The sequence below is a fragment of the Salvelinus alpinus genome, unplaced genomic scaffold (genome assembly GCF_045679555.1).
Source record: "Salvelinus alpinus unplaced genomic scaffold, SLU_Salpinus.1 scaffold_40, whole genome shotgun sequence".
NCBI classification, from domain to species: Eukaryota; Metazoa; Chordata; class Actinopteri; order Salmoniformes; family Salmonidae; genus Salvelinus; species Salvelinus alpinus.
In genome coordinates, this window is record NW_027255981.1 from 219,099 (window position 1) to 240,909 (window position 21,811).

General features: G+C 41.6%; 1 protein-coding gene across 4 annotated transcripts in view; it reads right to left on the bottom strand.

Annotated features, from left to right (window-relative positions):
- LOC139566991 (spectrin beta chain, non-erythrocytic 1-like) overlaps positions 1 to 12,497 on the bottom strand; it is a 124,758-nt gene extending 112,261 nt beyond the window's left edge. For 3 of the 4 annotated variants that reach the window (XR_011673197.1, XM_071388400.1, XM_071388402.1), the window contains exon 1: positions 12,379 to 12,497. The gene's annotated coding sequence lies outside the window, so the exon portion shown is untranslated. The remainder of the gene's footprint in view (positions 1 to 12,378) is intronic. The other variant, XM_071388404.1, reaches the window with a different exon arrangement.
- Between the last annotated feature and the right edge of the window lie 9,314 nt (positions 12,498 to 21,811).

Here is a 21,811-nt window from a genome sequence, read left to right on the forward strand (position 1 = left end):
TGCATATGTGCTGTAAGAGATAAAATTGCTCAGAGTAGGATTTGAAACTCGATTGTTTATAAATTGTGTAGATTTGTGCCAAAACGAGGCACAGTTAAAAAAGAATTTCAATCAAATTGATTGAAGTCTAAGTACACTAACCAATTCATGTGGAGAGTGAGACTAGTAGTCACAGTATTACTATTGTCATTCTTTGTTCATCATATGCCCATCATTACAATCATATATCCTACTGTAGGCCTAGATCAAGGCAACAACACTTAACTAACGGAAAGACGGTATACTGTTAAAAGTCTCTTACACCAAGACAATGTGAGACGACAGTATCTACATTAAAACTGGGACTGAAACATCATGATGACGTACAGTAACAGCAATGTCTGCATCGCCCTCCATGTACTGTATCTCTGCCACTGGAGGGCGATGCTAGAGGAAGGCTTTATGGACCTTGCAGGGTGTAGTTGAAGTGACCTTCTAAAAGATCAAGGCTGAAACTGGACTTTTGGAAGCCCTCTCCACTGTAGTGTCGTCCGTAAACTTTGAGTCAAGTCTCATGTCCTAATAAGTCAAGTCTCATGTCCTAAACTTTGAGTTTTGAGTCCTAAACAAGTCATAATGTTCTCTTCACCAAATGTAATACAATTTCATATTTTTAGCAAGAGTAAGAGTTAGTATATTACATTTACGCAAATCATGAATGCTTTAAAAAATATATTTATTACTTTCCAAATCAACTTTATATTTCCAAGGAAATACATGGGTAGCCATGAGGAAGGGCCACATCGGTAAAGGGTAAAACAATTCAATTTGCGGGACAGAAAAAGGGCAGTTATTTGAAAATATATAGGTCCATTATAATTTCTACATACTTTCTAACTAGTTTTAGAAGTTCAAGTGTGGCCTGGAGTCCCAAAATAATAATTCCCCCACCTCCAAAAATCCTCACTCAAATCTCCCATGGGCCAGACTGAATGGGTTTGCGGGCCTGTGGGCCATATTTGCTACAACTTGATTAGAGTCCACCTGTGGTAAATTCAATTGACTGGACATGATTTAGAAAGACACACAATTGTCTATATAAGGTCCCACCGTTGACAGTGCATGTCAGAGCAAATATCAAGCCATGAGGTCGAAGGAATTGTCCGTAAAGCTCCGAGACAGGATTGTGTCGAGTCATAGATCTGGGGAAGGGTACCAAAACATTTCTGCAGCATTGAAGGTCCCCAAGAACACAGTGGCCTCCATGATCCTTAAATGGAAAAAGTTTGGAATCACAAAGACTCTTCCTAGAGCTGGCCGCCTGGCCAAACTGAGCAACTGGGGGACAAGGGACTTGCTCAGGGAGGTTACCAAGAACCCGATGGTCACTCGGACAGAGCTCCAGAGTGCCTTTGTGGAGATGGCAGAACCTGCACCAATCAGGCCATTATGGTAGAGTGGCCAGACGGAAGCCACTCCTCAGTAAAAGGCACATAACAGCCTGCTTAGAGTTCGTCAAAAGGCACCTAAAGGACTCTCAGACCATGAGAAACAAGATTCTCTGGTCTGATGAAACCAAGATTGAACTCTTTGGCCTGAATGTCAAGCGTCACATCTGGAGGAAACCAGGCACCGCTCATCCCCTGGCCAATACCATCCCTACGGTGAAGCATGGTGGTTTTTCAGCGGCAGGCATTAGTACAATGACTGGGAAAGTCTACAGGAACAACTAGCAAACTCTCTCTAACTTCTTTCATACTGGACGCAGATACATAAAAACGATATCCACAAGTTCATCTGACTCTGGGGACGAAGATAAAATCTTATGTGTGTGAACTATCCCTTTAAGGAGATGGATTGGGGCTAAGGCCCTGCGACAGACTAGCATCCTGTCCAGCAGGTGTACTTGTACATCAATCTGCATCCTGCTGCAGAAACAGTAGGTAGGCTCCTGCGCCTATGGGCCGTTCTGGCTCAGACAAGGCTTACTTACTTAATAAGCTGGAAAGTGAGGATACCATGCATTTCATTTAACCTTTGTGTGTCTTCCTCCACATATTCTTGTTTGTATGTCTTCATGAAAATTTGCCAACGAATATCTAAGGGACTTGAACAAATACATGAAAAACGAATTAAGCATCTATCTATACGTTAGAACAACCTCATTTAAAGTTCTGACCTACATAAAAAAAAATCTAACTAGCCGGCAGTCGTTTCCGCTGTCTGTCAGCCCCCGTAGTAAAACAATATGGTAAATATGTATTTGGAGGGTAGACCATTTCAATCTGAACATGACCCATGACAACTTTATGCAACAGGTGGAATTAAGAATCTAAGTTCTATAAGTGACTACCTGTTTGTCTTAGTCAAAATTGTAGGGCTATATATGTTTATGTAACCAGCCCCAGATCCTCACAACCATGCATGTGTGTCTGACGTCTTCTCAAGAAAAACAGATGAATAACTTGCGATCCAAACATTCACGCTAACAAGGCTGTGTACAAGTATCATGTGTTTATACAACTGAAAAGCGGTTTGACCTGGGGCAGATACCTCACTACGGGGTTAGAAGACACGCTTGAGTCAAGGCTGAAAAAAAAAGACAAACTGGCAATCCCCAATCCCACAGGTTTCTCCCGTAGACATAAATACATACACTACCGTTCAAAAGTTTGGGGTCACTTAGAAGTGTCCTTGTTTTTGAAAGAAATGCAAATTTTTTGTCCATTAAAATAACACCAAATTGATCAGAAATACAGTGTAGACATTGTTAATGTTGTAAATGACTATTTTAGCTGGAAACAGCTGATTTTTTTTATGGAATATCTACATAGGCGTACAGAGGCCCATTATCAGCAACCATCACTCCTGTGTTCCAATGGCACATTGTGTTAGTTAATCCAAGTTTATAATTTTAAAAGGCTAATTGATCATTAAAAAACCCTTTTGCAATTATGTTAGCACAGCTGAAAACTGTTGTCTGCTTCAAGAAGCAATAAACCTGGCCTTCTTTAGACTAGTTGAGTATCTGGAGCGTCAGCATTTGCGGATTCGATTACAGGCTCAAAATGGCCAGAAACAAAGACCTTTCTTCTGAAACTCATCAGTCTCTTCTTGGTCAGAGAAATGAAGGCTATTTCATGCGAGAAATTGCCAAGAAACTGAAAATCTCATACAACGCTGTGTACTACTCCCTTCACAGAACAGTGCAAACTGGTCCTAACCAGAATAGAAAGAGGAGTGTGAGGCCCCGGTGCACAACTGAGCAAGAGTACAAGTACATTAGAGTGTCTAGTTTGAGAAACAGACGCCTCACAAGTCCTCAACTGGCAGCTTCATTAAATAATACCTGCAAAACACCAGTCTCAACATCAACAGTGAAGAGGCGACTCCGGGATGCTGGTCTTCTAGGCAGAGTTCCCCTGTCCAGTGTCTGTGTTCTTTTGCCCATCTTAATCTTTTATTTTTATTGGCCAGTCTGAGATATGTATTTTTCTTTGCAACTCTGCCTAGAAGGTCAATTAACCTTTTAAAATTATAAACTTGGATTAGCTAACACAACGTGCCATTGGAACACAGGAGTGATGGTTGCTGATAATGGGCCTCTGTACGCCTATGTAGATATTCCATAAAAAGATCTATCAACTGTTTCCAGCTACAATAGTCATTTACAACATTAACAATGTCTACACTGTATTTCTGATCAATTTGATGTTATCTTAATTGTCACGACTTCCGGCCGAAGTCGGTTCCTCTCCTTGTTCGGGCGGCGTTCGGCGGTTGACATCACCAGTCTTCTAGCCATCGCCGATCCACCTTTCATTTTACATTTTGTTTTGTTTTCCCACACACCTGGTTTTTCATTTCCCTCATTAGTTGTTGTGTATTTAACCCTCTGTTCCCCCCATGTCTGTGTGTGTAATTGTTTATTGTCAGGTTGGCACGCTTCCGGCTGGTTTGCGCCGGGTTCTGTTTTATTACCCGTGCTTTGTGGCAGCCGGTACTTTGTACATGGTTGTGGTACTTTGTGCTGCCTCACTTGTTCATTGGGCATTTGTGACGCAATTGCGTTCTGTTATAATAATTGCCTCAGTAAAGTGCTTTGTCCACTCATCTCTGCTCTCCTGCGCCTGACTTCTATGCACCAGCTACACCCACCGTTGACATTAACGGACAAGATTTTTTGCTTTTCCTTCAAAAACAAGGACATTTCTAAGTGACCACAAACTTTTGAACAGTAGTGTAGATCGAATCACTTTCTAAAAACCTGTTTTCGCTTTGTCATTATGAGGTATTGTGTGTAGATAACAAAATGTGGGAAAAGTAATATGGTCTGAATACTTTCCGAATGCACTGTATCTCCTCTGAATTTCACTAGCATACTTTCAAAACACGGGAGTCTGCTGTGAAGGTCTGGTTGTCATTATACTCTCTCTCTCTCACTCTTATCAGATACTTACTAATCTAGGCCTCATACCCCATTTCTGCCAACCTAAGGCCCCTATGACTACTACTTACCCATTGCTCTTGCTGTCCCTCTTTTGCCATAGTACAATTGTGTGTGTGAGGCACTTCAAGGAATCAGGGATTATCTATTCAGCACATTAATCATATGATAAATGGGGCACACCATTTCAAGAAGTAGATATATGAATATCTGCAGTGGCAGGTACTGAAATTGTTTGAGAGAATAAAGGGAGCCAAGGTGGATGCTGTCCTTCAGCTGTGTTAGCAGCTACAAGCCACATGACATGGAAACTGCACCAGTGGAACTCCAGGTCACGATTTCCTGCTTTCATGGCACCAAGAGACATGGGAAATGGGGGAACACAAGTGATATGAGGTTCATGACACGGGAAATGCATCCTCTTAGAATAACCTCATCTTTTCCAGAGACTCTTCAACAACTTTCCCCTCCAGGCAAGAGTGATAGACCATGGATAGCTCTGGTCCAGGGCGTTAGTGCTTTTAGGATGTGCACTAACGCCGTTAGACAAGAGCTAGACCACAGACAACAAACAAAAAAGCTGTCATTACAGCTGTAGCACAAATGAAAGCACAAAAAGACACCATTTCCAAGAGACTAGCCCAGCTGCAAAACTAAATTTTGAATGACATGACAAGCCATTGCAAATGAGCTAAAGTTGAACAAGAGTTAGACACATCATTAACTATTTGGTTCTGTACGAGCACTGCTACCAAATGAGATTGATTGATTATACAGTATTATATCAATATGTATATTAATCATACAGCCAACATTCAAGACAACTTCTTACTGCAGGGTCAGTCAGAGGAGTGAAATCTCGGTGTGCAGCCCAGCTGTGCACCCTTGGGCAGGACACTCCATCTGAATTCCTTCAGTTCTCTTGGTTCTAAGCCAGCTGTGCAAATGGCTAATGTGTCAAAACAGTAAGTGATCTGAATAAAATACAACTGGGAGCCCGTATCAGCAATGCAAGAAAACCGTGTCGCCGTGTAACTCATCCTCACCAAAAACAATACGTAGTATTAATGCTTTTAAGGTGCTATAGGCCCCAACCGAGGTTAGGAAGGACAAAACATCAACCCAACACAGTCTTTGCTGTGCTTCTACCTCACAGGACAGATATTGAATTAGGGCACTTAGGGAGAAATCATGGAAACAAATGTGTGTCAAGTATCCAGGGGAGGAGAATTGGGAAAGAGTAAAACTATTTGGGACTACTGCTGCTGCGCATGGTTCTCGCCCACTCCCAAGGGGTCTTTGTCATTTCCGCTTGTTCTGTTTGGGCTTAGATAACAGAGAGTACAGTATGCTATCAGCTATTTGGCTTCAGTTATGCTAAACATACCCCCAGTCCAAACATTGGCGTATGTTATGTTCTATTTTCCTTGATCTACTGTTGTTTCCTAAATACTCATAGTATCACTAAATGGATGAAAAGATGGAACTGAATAACACAATGAAAATGACTAAACTATTACTACCAATTTCAAAGGGGGTGACACTCTAGACCCAAACTGTTATACACCTATATCCATCCTGCCCTGCCTTTCTAAAGTCTTCGAAAGCCAAGTTAACCTGTCTCGCCCCCCGTTCCGCTAGCGGAACTCCTCCCACATTCCACTGAAAAGGCAGAGCGCGAAATTCAAAAAATATTTTTTTAGAAATATTTAACTTTCACACATTAACAAGTCCAATACAGCAAATGAAAGATACACATCTTGTGAATCCAGCCAACATGTCCGATTTTTTAAATGTTTTACAGTGAAAACACTATATATATTTATGTTAGCTCACCAACAAATAGAAAAAAGCACAGACATTTTTCACAGCACAGGTAGCATGCACAAAATCAACCAAACTAAAACTAGAACAAACCAAAGAAACCAAGAAACAACTTAATCAGATGACAGTCTTATAACATGTTATACAATAAATCTATGTTTTGTTCGAAAAATGTGCATATTTCAGGTATAAATCATAGTTTACATTGCGGCTACAATCAGAAATTGCACCGAAAGCAGCCAGAATTATTACAGACACCAACGTGACATACCGAAATACTCATCATAAAACATTTCTGAAAAATACATGGTGTATAGCAAATTAAAGACAAAGATCTTGTGAATACAGCCAATATTTCAGATTTTCTAAGTGTTTTACAGCGAAAACACAATATAGCATTATATTAGCTTACTACAATAGCCTACCACATTCATTCATCAAGGCACGTTAGCGATAGCAATAGGCACGTTAGCGTTAGCGAATAAACCAGCAAAAGATATTAAATTTCACTAACCTTCATAAACCTTCCTCAGATGACAGTCCTGTAACATCAGGTTATACATACACTTATGTTTTGTTCGAAAATGTGCATATTTAGAGCTGAAATCCGTGGTTATACAACGTAGCATAACGTAGCAATCTTTTTTCCCAGAATGTGCAGATATTTCTATTAGACTCTCACCTATTCTGACCAAATAGCTATTCATAAACATTACAAAAAAACACATGTTGTATAGGAAACGATAGATCCATTAGTTCTTAATGCAATCGCAGTGTTAGAATTCTAAAAATATCTTCATTACGACATAAGACTTAGTTATGGTAAGGGAATAACCAAAACCTGAGCGCAAAGCTACTTGTACACAGTTCGACAGATATATGAAATAGCATCACAAAATGGTTCCTACTTTTGCTGATCTTCTATCAGAATGTTGTACAATGGGTCCTTTGTCCAGAACCGTCGTTGTTTTGGATTCAGAACGTTCTTTTTCCCTCTTGAATTAGCAAGCACACTGGCCATGCAGCGCTAAGCTCTCCAACGTCAACAAAGTCGAACAACGCAACACGCCGAACGTCCCGAATAAAGTTCAATAATCTAATGAAACTATATTGAAAAAACATACTTTAGGATGATATTGTAACATGTATCAAATAAATTCAAAGCCGGAGCTCATATTCGCCCATAACGACAGGTTTCCAGTAGGCAATAACAGGTCCCCCCACGCGCCTTGCAGACAACAGAAAATGGGGGACACGTTGTTCCAAGAGGGCTCATTCAACGTCAGACAGAGATAATCAACTCCTTTTTCCTCTCACTTCCTCTTGACATCCAGGGGAAGGTGTATGACGTGCACGTATAGTCATACGTATCATGCCCATTTATAGGCAGCGACTTGAACACAGCATCGATTTCAGACTTTCCACTTCCTGGTCACAAAGTGTGCTGCCAAATGAGTTGTGTTTGACCCACAGACAAAATTCAAACGGTTTTAGAAACTAGAGAGTGTTTTCTATCCAATAGTAATAATAATATGCATATTGTACGAGCAAGAATTGAGTACGAGGCTGTTTAAATTTTGAACGACTTTCCCCAAAAGTGAAAACAGCACCCCCTATCCTCAACAGGTTTTAATAAACAGATCACTGACCATTTCGAATCCCACTGTACCTTCTCCGCTGTGCAATCCAGTTTCCGAGCTGGTCACAGGTGCACCTCAGCCACGCTCAAGGTACTAAACGATGTCATAACCGCCATCGATAAAAGACAGTACTGTGCAGCCGCCTTTCTTATCGGCAGACTCAACAGCCTTGGTTTCTCAAATGACTGCCTCACCTGGTTCAACAACTACTTCTCAGACAGAGTTCAGTGTGTCAAATCGGAGGGCCTGTTGTCCGAATCTCTGGCAGTCTCTATGGGGGTACCACAGGGTTCAATTCTCGGGCCGACTATTTTCTCTGTATATATCAATGATGTTGCTCTTGCTGCAGGTGATTCCCTAATCCACCTCTACGCAGACGACCCCATTCTGTATACATCTGGCCCTTCTTTGGACACGGTGTTAACTAACCTCCAAACGAGCTTCAGTGCCATACAACACTCCTTCTGTGGCCTCCAACTGCTCTTAAACGCTAGTAAAACCAAATGCATGCTTTTCAACCATTCGCTGCCCGCACCCTCCCGCCTGACTAGCATCACTACTCTGGACGGTTCTGACTTAGAATATGTGGACAACTACCAAATACCTAGGTGTCTGGTTAGACTGTAAACTCTCCTTCCAGACTCACATTAAACATCTCCAATCCCAAATTAAATCTAGAATCGGCTTCCTATTTCGCAACAAAGCATCCTTCACTCATGCTGCCAAACATACCCTCGTAAAACTGACCATCCTACCAATCCTCAACTTCGGCGATGTCATTTACAAAATAGCCTCCAACACTATACTCAACAAACTGGATGCAGTCTATCACAGTGCCATCCGTTTTATCACCAAAGCCCCTTATACCACCCACCACTGCGACCTGTATGCACTAGTCGGCTGGCCCTCGCTACATATTCGTCGCCAGACCCACTGGCTCCAGGTCATTTATAAGTCTATGCGAGGTAAAGCTCCACCTTATCTCAGCTCACTGGTCACGATAACAACACCCACCCATAGCACACGTTCCAGCAGGTATATCTCACTGGTCATCCCCAAAGCCAACACCTTCTTTGGCCGCCTTTCCTTCCAGTTCTCTGCTGCAAATGACTGGAACTAATTGCAAAAATCGCTGAAGCTGGAGACTAATATTTCCCTCACTAACTTTAAATATCAGCTATCTGAGCAGCTAACCGATCGCTGCAGCTGTACATAGCCCATCTGTAAATAGCCCACCCAATCTACCTACCTCATCCCCATATTGTTTTTATTTACTTTTCTGCTCTTTTGCGCCCCAGTATTTCTACTTGCACATCATCATCTGCTCATCTATCACTCCTTTGCTAATTTGCCAAACTGTAGTTACTTCGCTACTATGGCCTATTTATTGCCTTACCTCCTCATGCCATTTGCACACACTGTATATAGACTTTCTTTTTTTCTATTGTGTTATTGACTGTACGCTTGTTTATTCCATGTGTAACTCTGTGTTGTTGTTTGTGTCGCACTGCTTTGCTTTATCTTGGCCAGGTCGCAGTTGTAAATGAGAACTTGTTCTCAACTAGCTTACCTGGTTAAATAAAGGTGAAATAAAAATAAATAAAATAACAAATAAATTACATCAGCTTAAATGGCCTAGTCTTTGTCTTGCACATTTGTCTTGCACTGGGGAGGCTGCAAGACAAATGGCTCAGTCTCTAGGCATTCTCAGACTTTGGTCCCTAAAACAAGAGTGTCATTTCCTTTTAGCCTAAAAGACACAGCTGTGGAAACTTGCTTGCAATGGCTGCGATGTTTGATGGTCCTACTGAAGGGGAGATGGCCCAAGCATGTCCAAGTTGGCTGACCACTCCCAAAACAATGTACATACCATCGACCAAACCATTTTTTTTTGCACATTTACATTTTAGTCAACACTCATATCCAGAGCGACTTACAGGAGCAATTATGCTCAAGGGCACATCAGCCGATTTTTCACCTAGTCGGCTCAGAGATTCAAACCAGCAATCTTTCGGTTACTGGCCCAATGCTCTTAAACTGCTAGGCTACCAGCCACATGCGCACACATGCATGATAACATGCACACACACACACAGCGAGGCCGTGTGGTCCTCACCTGTAAAACCCCAGTGGTGGCAGCTGTTCCACACCCTTCCACCCCCCCTCCTCTTTTACTGACCATTGCCTGCCCTGATAGAAAACAGGATGCCACCCTCTCCACCACCTATTTCACTATAACACATGCTGTTGTGTCAATTTCAAATACCAGCCCCAAACACACCAGGCATCAGTTTATGTGATGACATTCATTGTCTTTTTAATAATTGATTCTTAAGATGCCTCTCAGACCGGACTTATAAAATATGAGATATCTATCTCAAACAAATAGAAGATTTTAAAAGCAGTTTGGAGTTAAAATGGCTGGTTGCTTACAGTATCTGTGCAGTTTGAGCATGACTGTTTTATCAGTCATTTGACTGGATGAGCAGATAATGTAAGAAGAGTTTAGGGAAAATGGAGCCTGAAGGTCAGAGAAATTCAATTCAAGGCAGAATTCTGAAAATAATCTCTCCTTAACACAACTGATTTATTTATTTTGAAACCATCAGGGCACATATAAATAACTGTTCCACTGCTCGCTGAACAGATGATACTCATTGAAAGGGCTACCTTGGTTTTATGCACCTGCTACACAGTGAACTCAATTGACATGAGAAGCTAATGCAGTCATGCGCTCAAAGGCTGTTAATGAAACAAGGTTGGTGTAACTGCACAGAGACTGAGAGGGGAAGGCAGACACTAGGTCTGCATACAGAAAATGGTCTTAAGAAAAGAGCCTGATCCATCAAGCAAAACCTAATAGGGAAATGCACCAGAGTGCCAAACTTAAATGCCACTATGCCATAGAAAGCCTGATCAAACACACTTCCGGAGAACCATTAAAACCCCAAATAACTTGAACCAAACATATCCCTCAAGCCTTGTTGTTTAGAAAAAGTATTGATTCAGTAATATCAAGTCCCATAGAATACCCACAGTGTAACTAAATTGCAGGTCTTTAGAGTTATTAAAAATCCTTTAAATCCTATGCCACCTTTAACCGTGCATGTGTTCCTTTGATTTTCACAATGGATATTTCACAACTTCAGTTCCCACTGTGGCTGACATAACTTTTGTTAGGTAGGATAGATAGGCCTACCAGGTAAGCTAACATGCCACCACTGGAACTAGGAAGTTATTGACTTCATTCATTGGACTGGTTGCTTGAAAAATAGATGCTTGTAGTAACTTCGGCCTATAGCTTCACTACCATGGAACCGAGTATTTGGCTCAGCAGAATCCCTTTGTTTAACTTACTCATCTCCCTCATTGCTCCCATTTTAAATGTTGTTTGAGTCCTTCTGTGACTAGGACATTGAGGACTCGACTCGACCAGGTCGCATTAGTGCTGCAACGCTGGACTGGTTTTATGCTGAAGAGTCCTCTGCATCACGACAAGAAGGCCACATGTAGCATCAACCGCAAAGATGTACAGTCCACCAAATAAAAACTATATTGGAGACACAAACAACATGTTGATGAGATACATGTAAAGTATTTGGTCATTAGCACATACTAAAGAAAACCATGTAGGTGATGCTTCATGTCTTTGAAGTTATGTTTTGAGGAGGAGCCGAACACTTGCGTATTGCTAGTTACTGTATCATCATCGCATCAAGCAATGACAGATTTTAGCTGCCAATGTAACATTAGCCAACAGCGGCCATTTCAACTACCGATACACTTCACCTAAAAGGAGTAATGTTGTCTATATCAATAACCCAAAATCATCTATCATTACCAACTACGCACCACGTAAAACAAGGACCATAAAATAGTGGATTTGTTGTTATTGTGCACGACCTAACACTCACATCCTGTTAATGCCACAGTTAGCCTGTCTTTTGAACTGTACAGAATAAACAAACCAGCTAATCATTGCCCTAGCAGCATCACCACGGGCTACCTTCCGCGCAGCGCCACAGATCCGCACGACCACGCCTGTTTGCGTCCATTCTACTGTACTGTTATTCCACCCATAATAGAAGTCACAGAACAACATGGAAATTGATATCAGACACTATACAAATGAAATATTATCCAAATTGCGCATAATGTATAAGATAGGCTTTTAAATAAAGGTATTTCTGATATGAGCAGTAGGCCTACAACATCAACATGTCTAATGATTTTAATAGCATAGGATTATAAAAAAACAAAGACCGACTAAAACATAATTTCAATCGTATGTCTATATATGTGATTCACGATTTCATATTTTCTTAATTTCACAATTTCCCATCACCTCACAGTAAATGTAGGTAACCTATTTGCTTTGTAGCCAACCCGTGGAACGGAGAGTGTCTAACCTCGGCCCTAATTACATTATAACTGGCAATGTGATGAGATAAACTCGTCTGTTTGAAACAACACATTTATTTGACTTACCAATAAAATAATAAGGAACGAACTTCACTGCCTGGAGAGTCCGCAACGGGCAAACGAGAGGCTGGGCAATAAGAGCTGGGAATCCGCACTGCCGCCCACAGTCCACCAAAAACTGTAACGCTGCACTGAATTTCGAAGGGGCGGGATTATAGAGACTGAAGTAAGCCTATCAGAGGCTACACTAAATACAACAATTGGAATATTTGTTATAGATTATATTAAAAACATAAATTAAATATGACATAGTCTAGCCTACATCAACATACAGTTGAAGTTGGAAGTTTACATACACTTAGGTTGCAGTCATTTAAAACTTGTTTTTCAACCACTCCACAAATATGTTGTTAACAAACTATAGTTTTGGCAAATCGGTTAGGACATCTACTTTGTACATGACATAGGTAATTTTTCAAACAATTGTTTACAGACAGATTATTTCACTTATAATTCACTGTATCATAATTCCAGTGGGTCAGAATTTTAACTACACTAAATTGACTGTGCCTTTAAACAGCTTGGAAAATTCCAGAAAATGATGTCATGGATTTAGAAGCTTCATAGGCTAATTGACATAATTTGTGTCAATCGGAGATGTACCTATGGATGTATTACAAGGTCTACCTTCAAACTCACTGCCTCTTTGCTTGACATCATGGGGAAATCAAAAGAAATCAGCCAAGACCTCAGACAAAACATTTGTAGACCTCCAAGTCTGGTTCATCCTTGGGAGCAATTTCCAAATGCCTGAAGGTACCACGTTAATCTATACAAACAATAGTTTGCAAGTATAAACACCATGGGACCACGCAGCTGTCATACCTCTCAGGAAGGAGACACGTTCTGTCTCCTAGAGATGAACATACTTTGGTGCGAAAAGTGCAAATCGATCCCAGAACAACAGCAAAGGACCTTGTGAAGATGCTGGAGGAAACAGGTACTAAAGTATCTATATTCACAGTAAAACGAGTCCTATATCGACATAACCTGAAAGGCTGCTCTGCAAGGAAGAAGCCACTGCTCCAAAACCGCCATAAAAAAGACAGACTACGGTTTGCAACTGCACATGGGGACAAATATTGTGCTTTTTGGAGAAATGTCCTCTTGTCTGATGAAACAAAAATAGAACTGTTTGGCCATAATGACCATCGTTATGTTTGGAGGAAAAAGGGGGAGGCTTGCAAGCTGAAGAACACCATCCCAACTGTGAAGCACAGGGGTGGCAGCATCATGTTGAGGGGGTGCTTTGCTGCAGGAGGGACTGGTGCACTTCACAAAATAGATGGCATCATGAGGAAAGAAAATTATGTGGATATAATGAAGCAACATCTCAAGACATCAGTCAGGAAGTTAAAGCTTGGTCGCAAATGGGTCTTCCAATTGGACAATGACCCCAAGCATACTTTCAAAGTTGTGGTGAAATGGCTTAAGGACAACAAAGTCAAGGTATTGGAGTGGCGATCACAAAGACGTGAACTCAATCTCAATTTTCTACACTACAATTGTACATGTGAAAAGTTTACCTGAAATATTCTCATTTCAGTCATTGCTTGTAGATGGACAGGGTATGTCATGATTCTGACAGGCCCTCATTTCGTTCATCCATTGTGAACACTTATCAATAGTGCATTGCAGCCATATACAGGAGGTCATAATGGATCTTCAGAAGGAACTCTGATCTACAGTCCCTTCAGAAAGTATTCATACCCCTTAACTTATGTTTTTGTGTTACAGCCTGAAATCAAAATTGATTAAATCCGATTTTTTTTCTCTCACCCATCTATACACAATATCCCATATTCACAAAGTGAAAACATGTTTTTTGACATTTTAGTAAATTTCTTGAAAATGAAATACAGAAATATCTCATATACATACAGTAGGTATTCACACCCCCGAGTCAATAGTTTGTAGAATCACCTTTGGTGGCGATTACAGCTGAGCTTTGCACACCTAGATTGTGCAATATTTGCCCATTATTCTATTGAAAATTCTTCAAGCTCTGTCAAGTTTATTGTTGTTCATTGCTAGACAGCCATTTTCAAGTCGATTTAAGACAAAACTATAACTAGGTCACTCAGGAACATTCAATGTCAATTGGTAAGCAACTCCAGTGTAGATTTGGCCCTGTGTTTTAGGTTATTGTCCTGCTGAAAGATGATTTCACCTGCTAGTGTCTGTTGGAAAGCAGACTGAACCAGGTTTTCCTCTAGGATTTTGCCTGTGTTTATAGCTGTATTCAGTCTCTTTTTTTCCTAAAAAACTCTCTAGTCCTTGCCAATGACCAGCATACCCATAACATGAAACAGCTACCACCATGCTTGAAAATATGAAGAATCACCATTGGCCTTATGGTGAAATCCCTGAGCAGTTTCTTTCCTCTCCAGCAACTGAGTTAGGATGGACGCCTGTACACCATCCAAAGTATAATTCATAACTTGCTCAAAGGGATATTCAGCGTCTGCTTTTTCTATTATTACACATTTTGTGTCTTTCTTTGTGAGGCATTGAAAATTGAGGGACCTTACAATTATCTGTATGTGTGGGGTACAGAGATGGGGTAGTCATTGAACACTGAATGAGTCCATGCAACTTATTATGCAATGTGTTAAGCACATTTTTACTACTGAACTTATTTAGGCTTGCCATAACAAAGGGGTTGAATACTTATTTACTCAAGACATTTCAAGTATTCATTTTTTTCTTAATTTCAAAAATATATAAATTCCACTTTGACATTATGGAGTATTGTGTGTAGATCAGTGACACAAAATCTAAAATTAAAACATTTTAAATTCAGGCTGTAACACAACAAAATGTGGAAAACGTAAAGGGGTGTGATTACTTTCTGAAGGCACTGTACTTTAGGGTGAAGATGGGCATCAATAGAAAATGGGAACTGGGAACTGAACCAGCAGCTGGAGAGCTGCTGATCTCTTAATCCCAGGTACAAACCACCAACTTTGTGCCCTTGAGCAAGGCACTTCACACCAAAATTGCTCTCCATCCAGGTGCGCTGACCCTGGGCCTCTCAACATGTGTGTGTGTCTGGGGTATTGGGGAAAAGGTATACATTAATCTTCTAACCAAATGTACAATAAAATACTTATTCCTCTATTCTATACAAGTGTACTGAAACCTGATATAGATCCATCACCTGATGCAGATCCATCATTCTATCTAAATGCAGAAAACTGGTGTGGGCTTCATCATGAGGACTATGAAAAGCGATTAGATAGCTCACAAAAGCTGTATTCTCTAGTTTCAACGTGCTCTTTTTTTCATAAATTGGGTTCTGGCAAAGTATATTCAATTTGCTAAATGTTGTAAATATAGTCTGTTAATTTTAACACTCCAGTACATCAGTCACAATCTATAGCCCCAATAGCCACAGTAGTCACATTTTAATTAGTTTTTCAGACAAACATTCTAAAGTCAAACAACCTTAAACTTTGGATAGTGCCGGCATAAGCGACATCAAATCAAATCAATTTATATAGCCCTTCTTACATCAGCTGATATCTCAAAGTGCTGTACAGAAACCCAGCCTAAAACCCCAAACAGCAAGCAATGCAGGTGTAGAAGCACGGTGGCTAGGGAAAACTCCCTAGAAAGTCCAAAACCTAGGAAGAAACCTAGAGATGAACCAGGCTGTGCCGGGTGGAGAACAGAACATGGCCAAGATGTTCAAATGTTCATAAATGACAAGCATGGTCAAATAATAATAATCACAGTAGTTGTCGAGGGTGCAACAGGTCAGCACCTCAGGAGTAAATGTCAGTTGGCTTTTCATAGCCGATCATTGAAAGTATCTCTACCGCTCCTGCTGTCTCTAGAGAGTTGAAAACAGCAGGTCTGGGACAGGTAGCACGTCCGGTGAACAGGCCAGGGTTCCATAGCTGCAGGTAGAACAGTTGAAACTGGAGCAGCAGCACGGCCAGGTGGACTGGGGACAGCAAGGCGTCATCATGCGTCATCATGCCAGGTGGTCCTAGGGCTCAGGTCCCCCGAGATAGAGAAAGAAAGAGAGAATTAGAGAGAGCATACTTAAATTCACACAGGACACTGGAGAAATACTCCACATATAACAGATTGACCCTAGCCCCCCGACACAAACTACTGCAGCATAAATACTGGAGGCTGAGACAGGAGGGGTCAGGAGACACTGTGGCCGCATCCAATGATAACCCCGGACAGGGCCAAACAGGCAGGATATAACCCCACCCACTTTGCCAAAGCACAGCCCCCACACCACTAGAGGGATATCTTCAACCACCAACTTACCATCCTGAGACAAGGCCGAGTATACCCCACAAAGATCTCCGCCACGGCACAACCCAAGGGGGAGCGCCAACCCAGACAGGAAGACCACTCAAGTGACTCAACCCACTCAAGTGACGCACCCCTCCTAGGGACGGCATGGAAGAGCACCAGTAAGCCAGTGACTCGGCCCCTGTAATAGTGTTAGAGGCAGAGAATCCCAGTGGAGAGAGGGGAACCAGCTAGGCAGAGACAGTAAGGGCGGTTCGTTGCTCCAGTGCCTTTCCGTTCACCTTCACACTCCTGGGCCAGACTACACTCAATCATATGACCTACTGAAGAGATGAGTCTTCAATAAAGACTTCAAGGTTGAGACCGAGTCTGTGTCTCTCACATGGGTAGGCAGACCATTCCATAAAAATGGCGCTCTATAGGAGAAAGCCCTGCCTCCAGCTGTTTGCTTAGAAATTCTAGGGACAATTAGGAGGCCTGTGTCGTGACCGTAGCATAAGTGTAGGTATGTATGGCAGGACCAAATCGGAAAGATAGGTAGGAGCAAGCCCATTTAATGCTTTGTAGGTTAGCAGTAAAAACCTTGAAATCAGCCCTTGCCTTAACAGGAAGCCAGAAGACATCAGCAGTCGCTTAGGGCCCCCGGCCACTAGGTGGCCCTCAACCCAACATTTCTGAGCTCCTATTTTGTTTTTAAAACTCAGTCAGGGTCTCAATTTACTATTGAGCGTAAGAATAGTAGAATACACCAGGTGCAATTTTGAAATTTGGTTGTGTAACATTTGGAAGCTTTTCTGGGCACGTGCCCAGGGCCCTGATCTCCAGTGTGGCCCCATTGATTTTGTTAGTCATTCTCACTCAAATATCATACTAACAGGGCAAAAGTCATGGCAAAATTTGTAAAATTGCAGAAAACTTGCTTTAAAATTACAACATTTTCTCTATGCCCCATGGCAAAATGTGTATAATTGCAGGACATTTGCTTTAAAAAAAAAAAAATCTCTCCGCCATCAAGAGGGGAGCCACTAAAATGTTTTGCTGCTAGGTAGGGAGGGGGGGGACCAACCAAATCTTGCTTAGGGCACCCAAAAAGCTAGCACCGTCCCTGATTTGGGGTTAGAATTGGGTATGACAGTTGTACATAACTTATACTGTAATTTTTGTTGTTGTTGAAAATACCATTTAAACAGCAGTTACTTTTGCAGGTTGAACCTTTTATTATTTGAATCTTTATCTTCAGATGACTTCTGGCCAAAAATGGAACACAATTGCAAACGATGTCTACTCAGATCTTTACTAAATGCAGCCCCCAAAGGGTTAAAATGCCATCAGTGCCATCAGTTGTTAGGCTCGCTATTTGGGCTGGGACTTGAACCTCCACCTGTTGACTGTTGGAACCCTGCCTTTGCAACAGTCCCCTCGCTGTCCGCATGCATAGCTCTCCGACCCTCCGCAGCCCTGTCAGGGACTGAGGAGATCCCCTCAACCCCTCTCTGGGGTATAACCTCCTCCCTACGTGTCACAGGAGTGTAGAAGCTGTAGAAGCTGTGAAACATCTGGCTGGAGGGATGGGTTGTCGAGTGGCGGGCTATGGCCTTGGGGCCTTTAGCTCTGGGGCCCACCTCTCCGGAGTGGACCCTGCCATCATTGAAAACCTGCTGCTGGGGAGAGGTTACCTCTTTCCCCCCTCTTCCTCCCCGCACTGCTGGCGAACATGACCCCTCGGAGTTGAGGTACATGCTCTCCCCGCCGGGAGACCACGGCACAGCTTCGCTCCACACTAAAGCTTCGTGTTGCTGGAGAAAGGGGAAACAGACATGAGCATAACTGGAGGGAAGCAGAGGGTGGGGAGGGGGAAGGGAGGGAGGAAGAGATGGGGGAATGCAGCTGTGGCTGAGAGTTGAGTTCATCGCATGGTTCAAACCCTGTCCAAAGTTGACTCCCCGATCGATCAAAGAAAAATTCTGAAAACGTTTGAAGGCTAATATTAATTTGCTTTGAATACCATTTCGTTGTATTTCTACATTCTGAGAATTCTTAAAATACCTTTACGGAATAACATTTGTAACATTGCAAAATTACATTTGATTTTGGAAAAATACTATACATTCCAGGCCATTACTAATACACATGATTTAACACTGAACCCATGGGCTGGTCTCCCAGACACAGATTAATCCTAGTCCTGGACAAAAAAAATGCTTTCAATAGAGACTAGGCTTAATCTGAGTCTGGGAAACCTGCCCTATGAGTTTCCAGGAACACGATTGAAGAAGATTTTATTAAATGTTAGCTGCAGAGGATAGAAAGCAGCAAAATTACTCTGCTGAGAAATTGTATAAATCTTACCATTCCTTGGTATGGTTGGTCCTGTAATTTCCTTGAATCATATTGGTGAATGAAAGACATGTGCTCCAGCAACACTTTTGGGCTCCCAATAGAGCTCAGTATGGGAACTGTGAACCATAAGCCATGAAGTAAAATGTCACTCACTGCAGTTAGTTACGTTTTATTGCACAGATCACTTTTTAGATGCAACTAAGCAATACAAATCTATTTGTTCTAATCCATACACTCCTTCAACCACAAGTGCTGACCTGACATAATAGCAATGCCTTGATTTGAATCGAATGCAAGTGAATATAAAGAATAGAGGCTTAATTGTATAACACAAACAATCAATAAAGTGCTTGCGCAAACACACACACAGACAGACACACACAGCTCACCGGTTTCCTGAAGCAGGCACTCTGTTGTTGTTCCTCCCATGTCTGACCAGGGCGTGTGTTTGTTGAATGGCCTTGTAGTCTTGTCTCTGAGCGCTGTGCTTTCTGTAAGGTGCTTGGGTGCTCACATCGTGACACGATGTATCGGGCCACCAGTGACACTGTTATAAGTCTCATGGAGAGAAAATGAATTATCATGGAATGAAATGTAACTAAACTGGCAGTTATTTTGTTTGTCCGCGGCATGTAACTAAACTGGTCATTGCAGAATTGTTGCAATTATGAATAACATTTCATGGAACATACCTGCTCAGCCATTGTTCTCTCTGTCTCCATGTGAGTAATGGGTCCACTCATGAACTTGACAATGGTTTTTATGAACTTGACATTGTATACATTTGTGGGGTATTGTGTATTTTAAGCTGATCATATTCATTGGGATCTCTCTTAGCATATGAATGGACTTTATCAGGGTCCAATCTGTCAGGTATCTTCTCATCAAATATCCTGTATGTATTTGAGCTAAGACAGAGGGAAAGAGGCAATATACTTAAAGTTTGCAACAACAAATACATGGCTGTTGTTGCAATAAGTCATAGCCTAACAAATAGAAACAATTCGCATGGAACTGTATGGCATTGGGTTGTAAATAATCGTCTGCCATAGAAACCTTTAAAAACAACAACACAAATTTAAAATAATTTAAATATTCATTAAAATACCTGGTGGAATACTTGCAAGCGTGCACACAATAATTGTGAAGAAAGTTTATTGAATCAATATGCACTCAATCATTAATCATAAGTCTTCTGAACATTGATCTTTTTATTTTTATTTTTTTATTTCACCTTTATTTAACCAGGTAGGCTAGTTGAGAACAAGTTCTCATTTGCAACTGCGACCTGGCCAAGATAAAGCATAGCAGTGTGAACAGACAACACAGAGTTACACATGGAGTAAACAATAAACAAGTCAATAACATGGTAGAAAAAAAGAGAATCTATCTACAATGTGTGCAAAAGGCATGAGGTAGGCAATAAATCGAATAATTACAATTTAGCAGATTAACACTGGAGTGATAAATCATCAGATGATCATGTGCAAGAAGAGATATTGGTACTGGTGTGCAAAAGAGCAGAAAAGTAAATAAATAAAAGCAGTATGGGGGGTGAGGTAGGTAAATTGGGTGGGTAGTTTACAGATGGACTATGTACAGCTGCAGCGATCGGTTAGCTGCTCGGATAGCAGATTTTTAAAGTTGTTGAGGGAGATAAAAGTCTCCAACTTCAGAGATTTTTGCAATTCGTTCCAGTCGCAGGCAGCAGAGAACTGGAAGGAAAGGCGTCCAAATGAGGTTTTAGCTTTAGGGATGATCAGTGAGATACACCTGCTGGAGCGCGTGCTGCGGGTGGGTGTAGCCATCGTGACCAGTGAACTGAGATAAGGCGGCACTTTACCTAGCATAGCCTTGTAGATGACCTGGAGCCAGTGGGTCTGACGACGAACATGTAGCGAGGGCCAGCCGACTAGGGCATACAGGTCGCAGTGGTGGGTCGTATAAGGTGCTTTAGTAACAAAACGAATGGCACTGTGATAAACTGCATCCAGTTTGCTGAGATCTAGGCCTTTTACAATCGGAAATACTACGGAGGTAAAGACAGTTTCAAGTTGGATATTCAACGGATATTCACGCTTTCAAACCTCAATAGCTTTAAAACCACTTGAGCTACAGACTCCAAATAAGTGTCAATATGTTGGAAAACTTTAGCACAACATTGCACAGGTCATATTTTCACGATTTGGACATTCATTCACTTTCCAAAGCTAATAAACATGTGGAAATGTAAGCAGCTTTTTGTATTCCGAGTTGAATTAGTTAGGGAGCGTAAACAAAGTAAACTTTTTTTGCTTCAAAGACCCATTTTGCTTCAATATATCCACATAATTGTCCTACCTCATGATGCCATCTATTTTGTGAAGTGCACCAGTCCCTCCTGCAGCAAAGCACCCCCACAACATGATGCTGCCACCCCTGTGCTTCACAGTTGGGATTGTGTTCTTTGGCTTGCAAGCCTCCCCCTTTTTCCTCCAAACATAACGATGGTCATTATGGCCAAACAGTTCTATTTTTGTTTCATCAGACAAGAGGACATTTCTCCAAAAAGCACAATATTTGTCCCCAAGTGCAGTTGCAAACCGTAGTCTGGCTTTTTTTATGGCGGTTTTGGAGCAGTGGCTTCTTCCTTGCTGAGCGGCCTTTCAGGTTATGTCGATATAGGACTCGTTTTACTGTGAGATATAGATACTTTAGTACCTGTTTCCTCTAACATCTTCACAAGGTCCTTTGCTGTTGTTCTGGGATTGATTTGCACTTTTCGCACCAAAGTACATTCATCTCTAGGAAACAGAACACATCTCCTTCCTGAGCGGTTTGTACA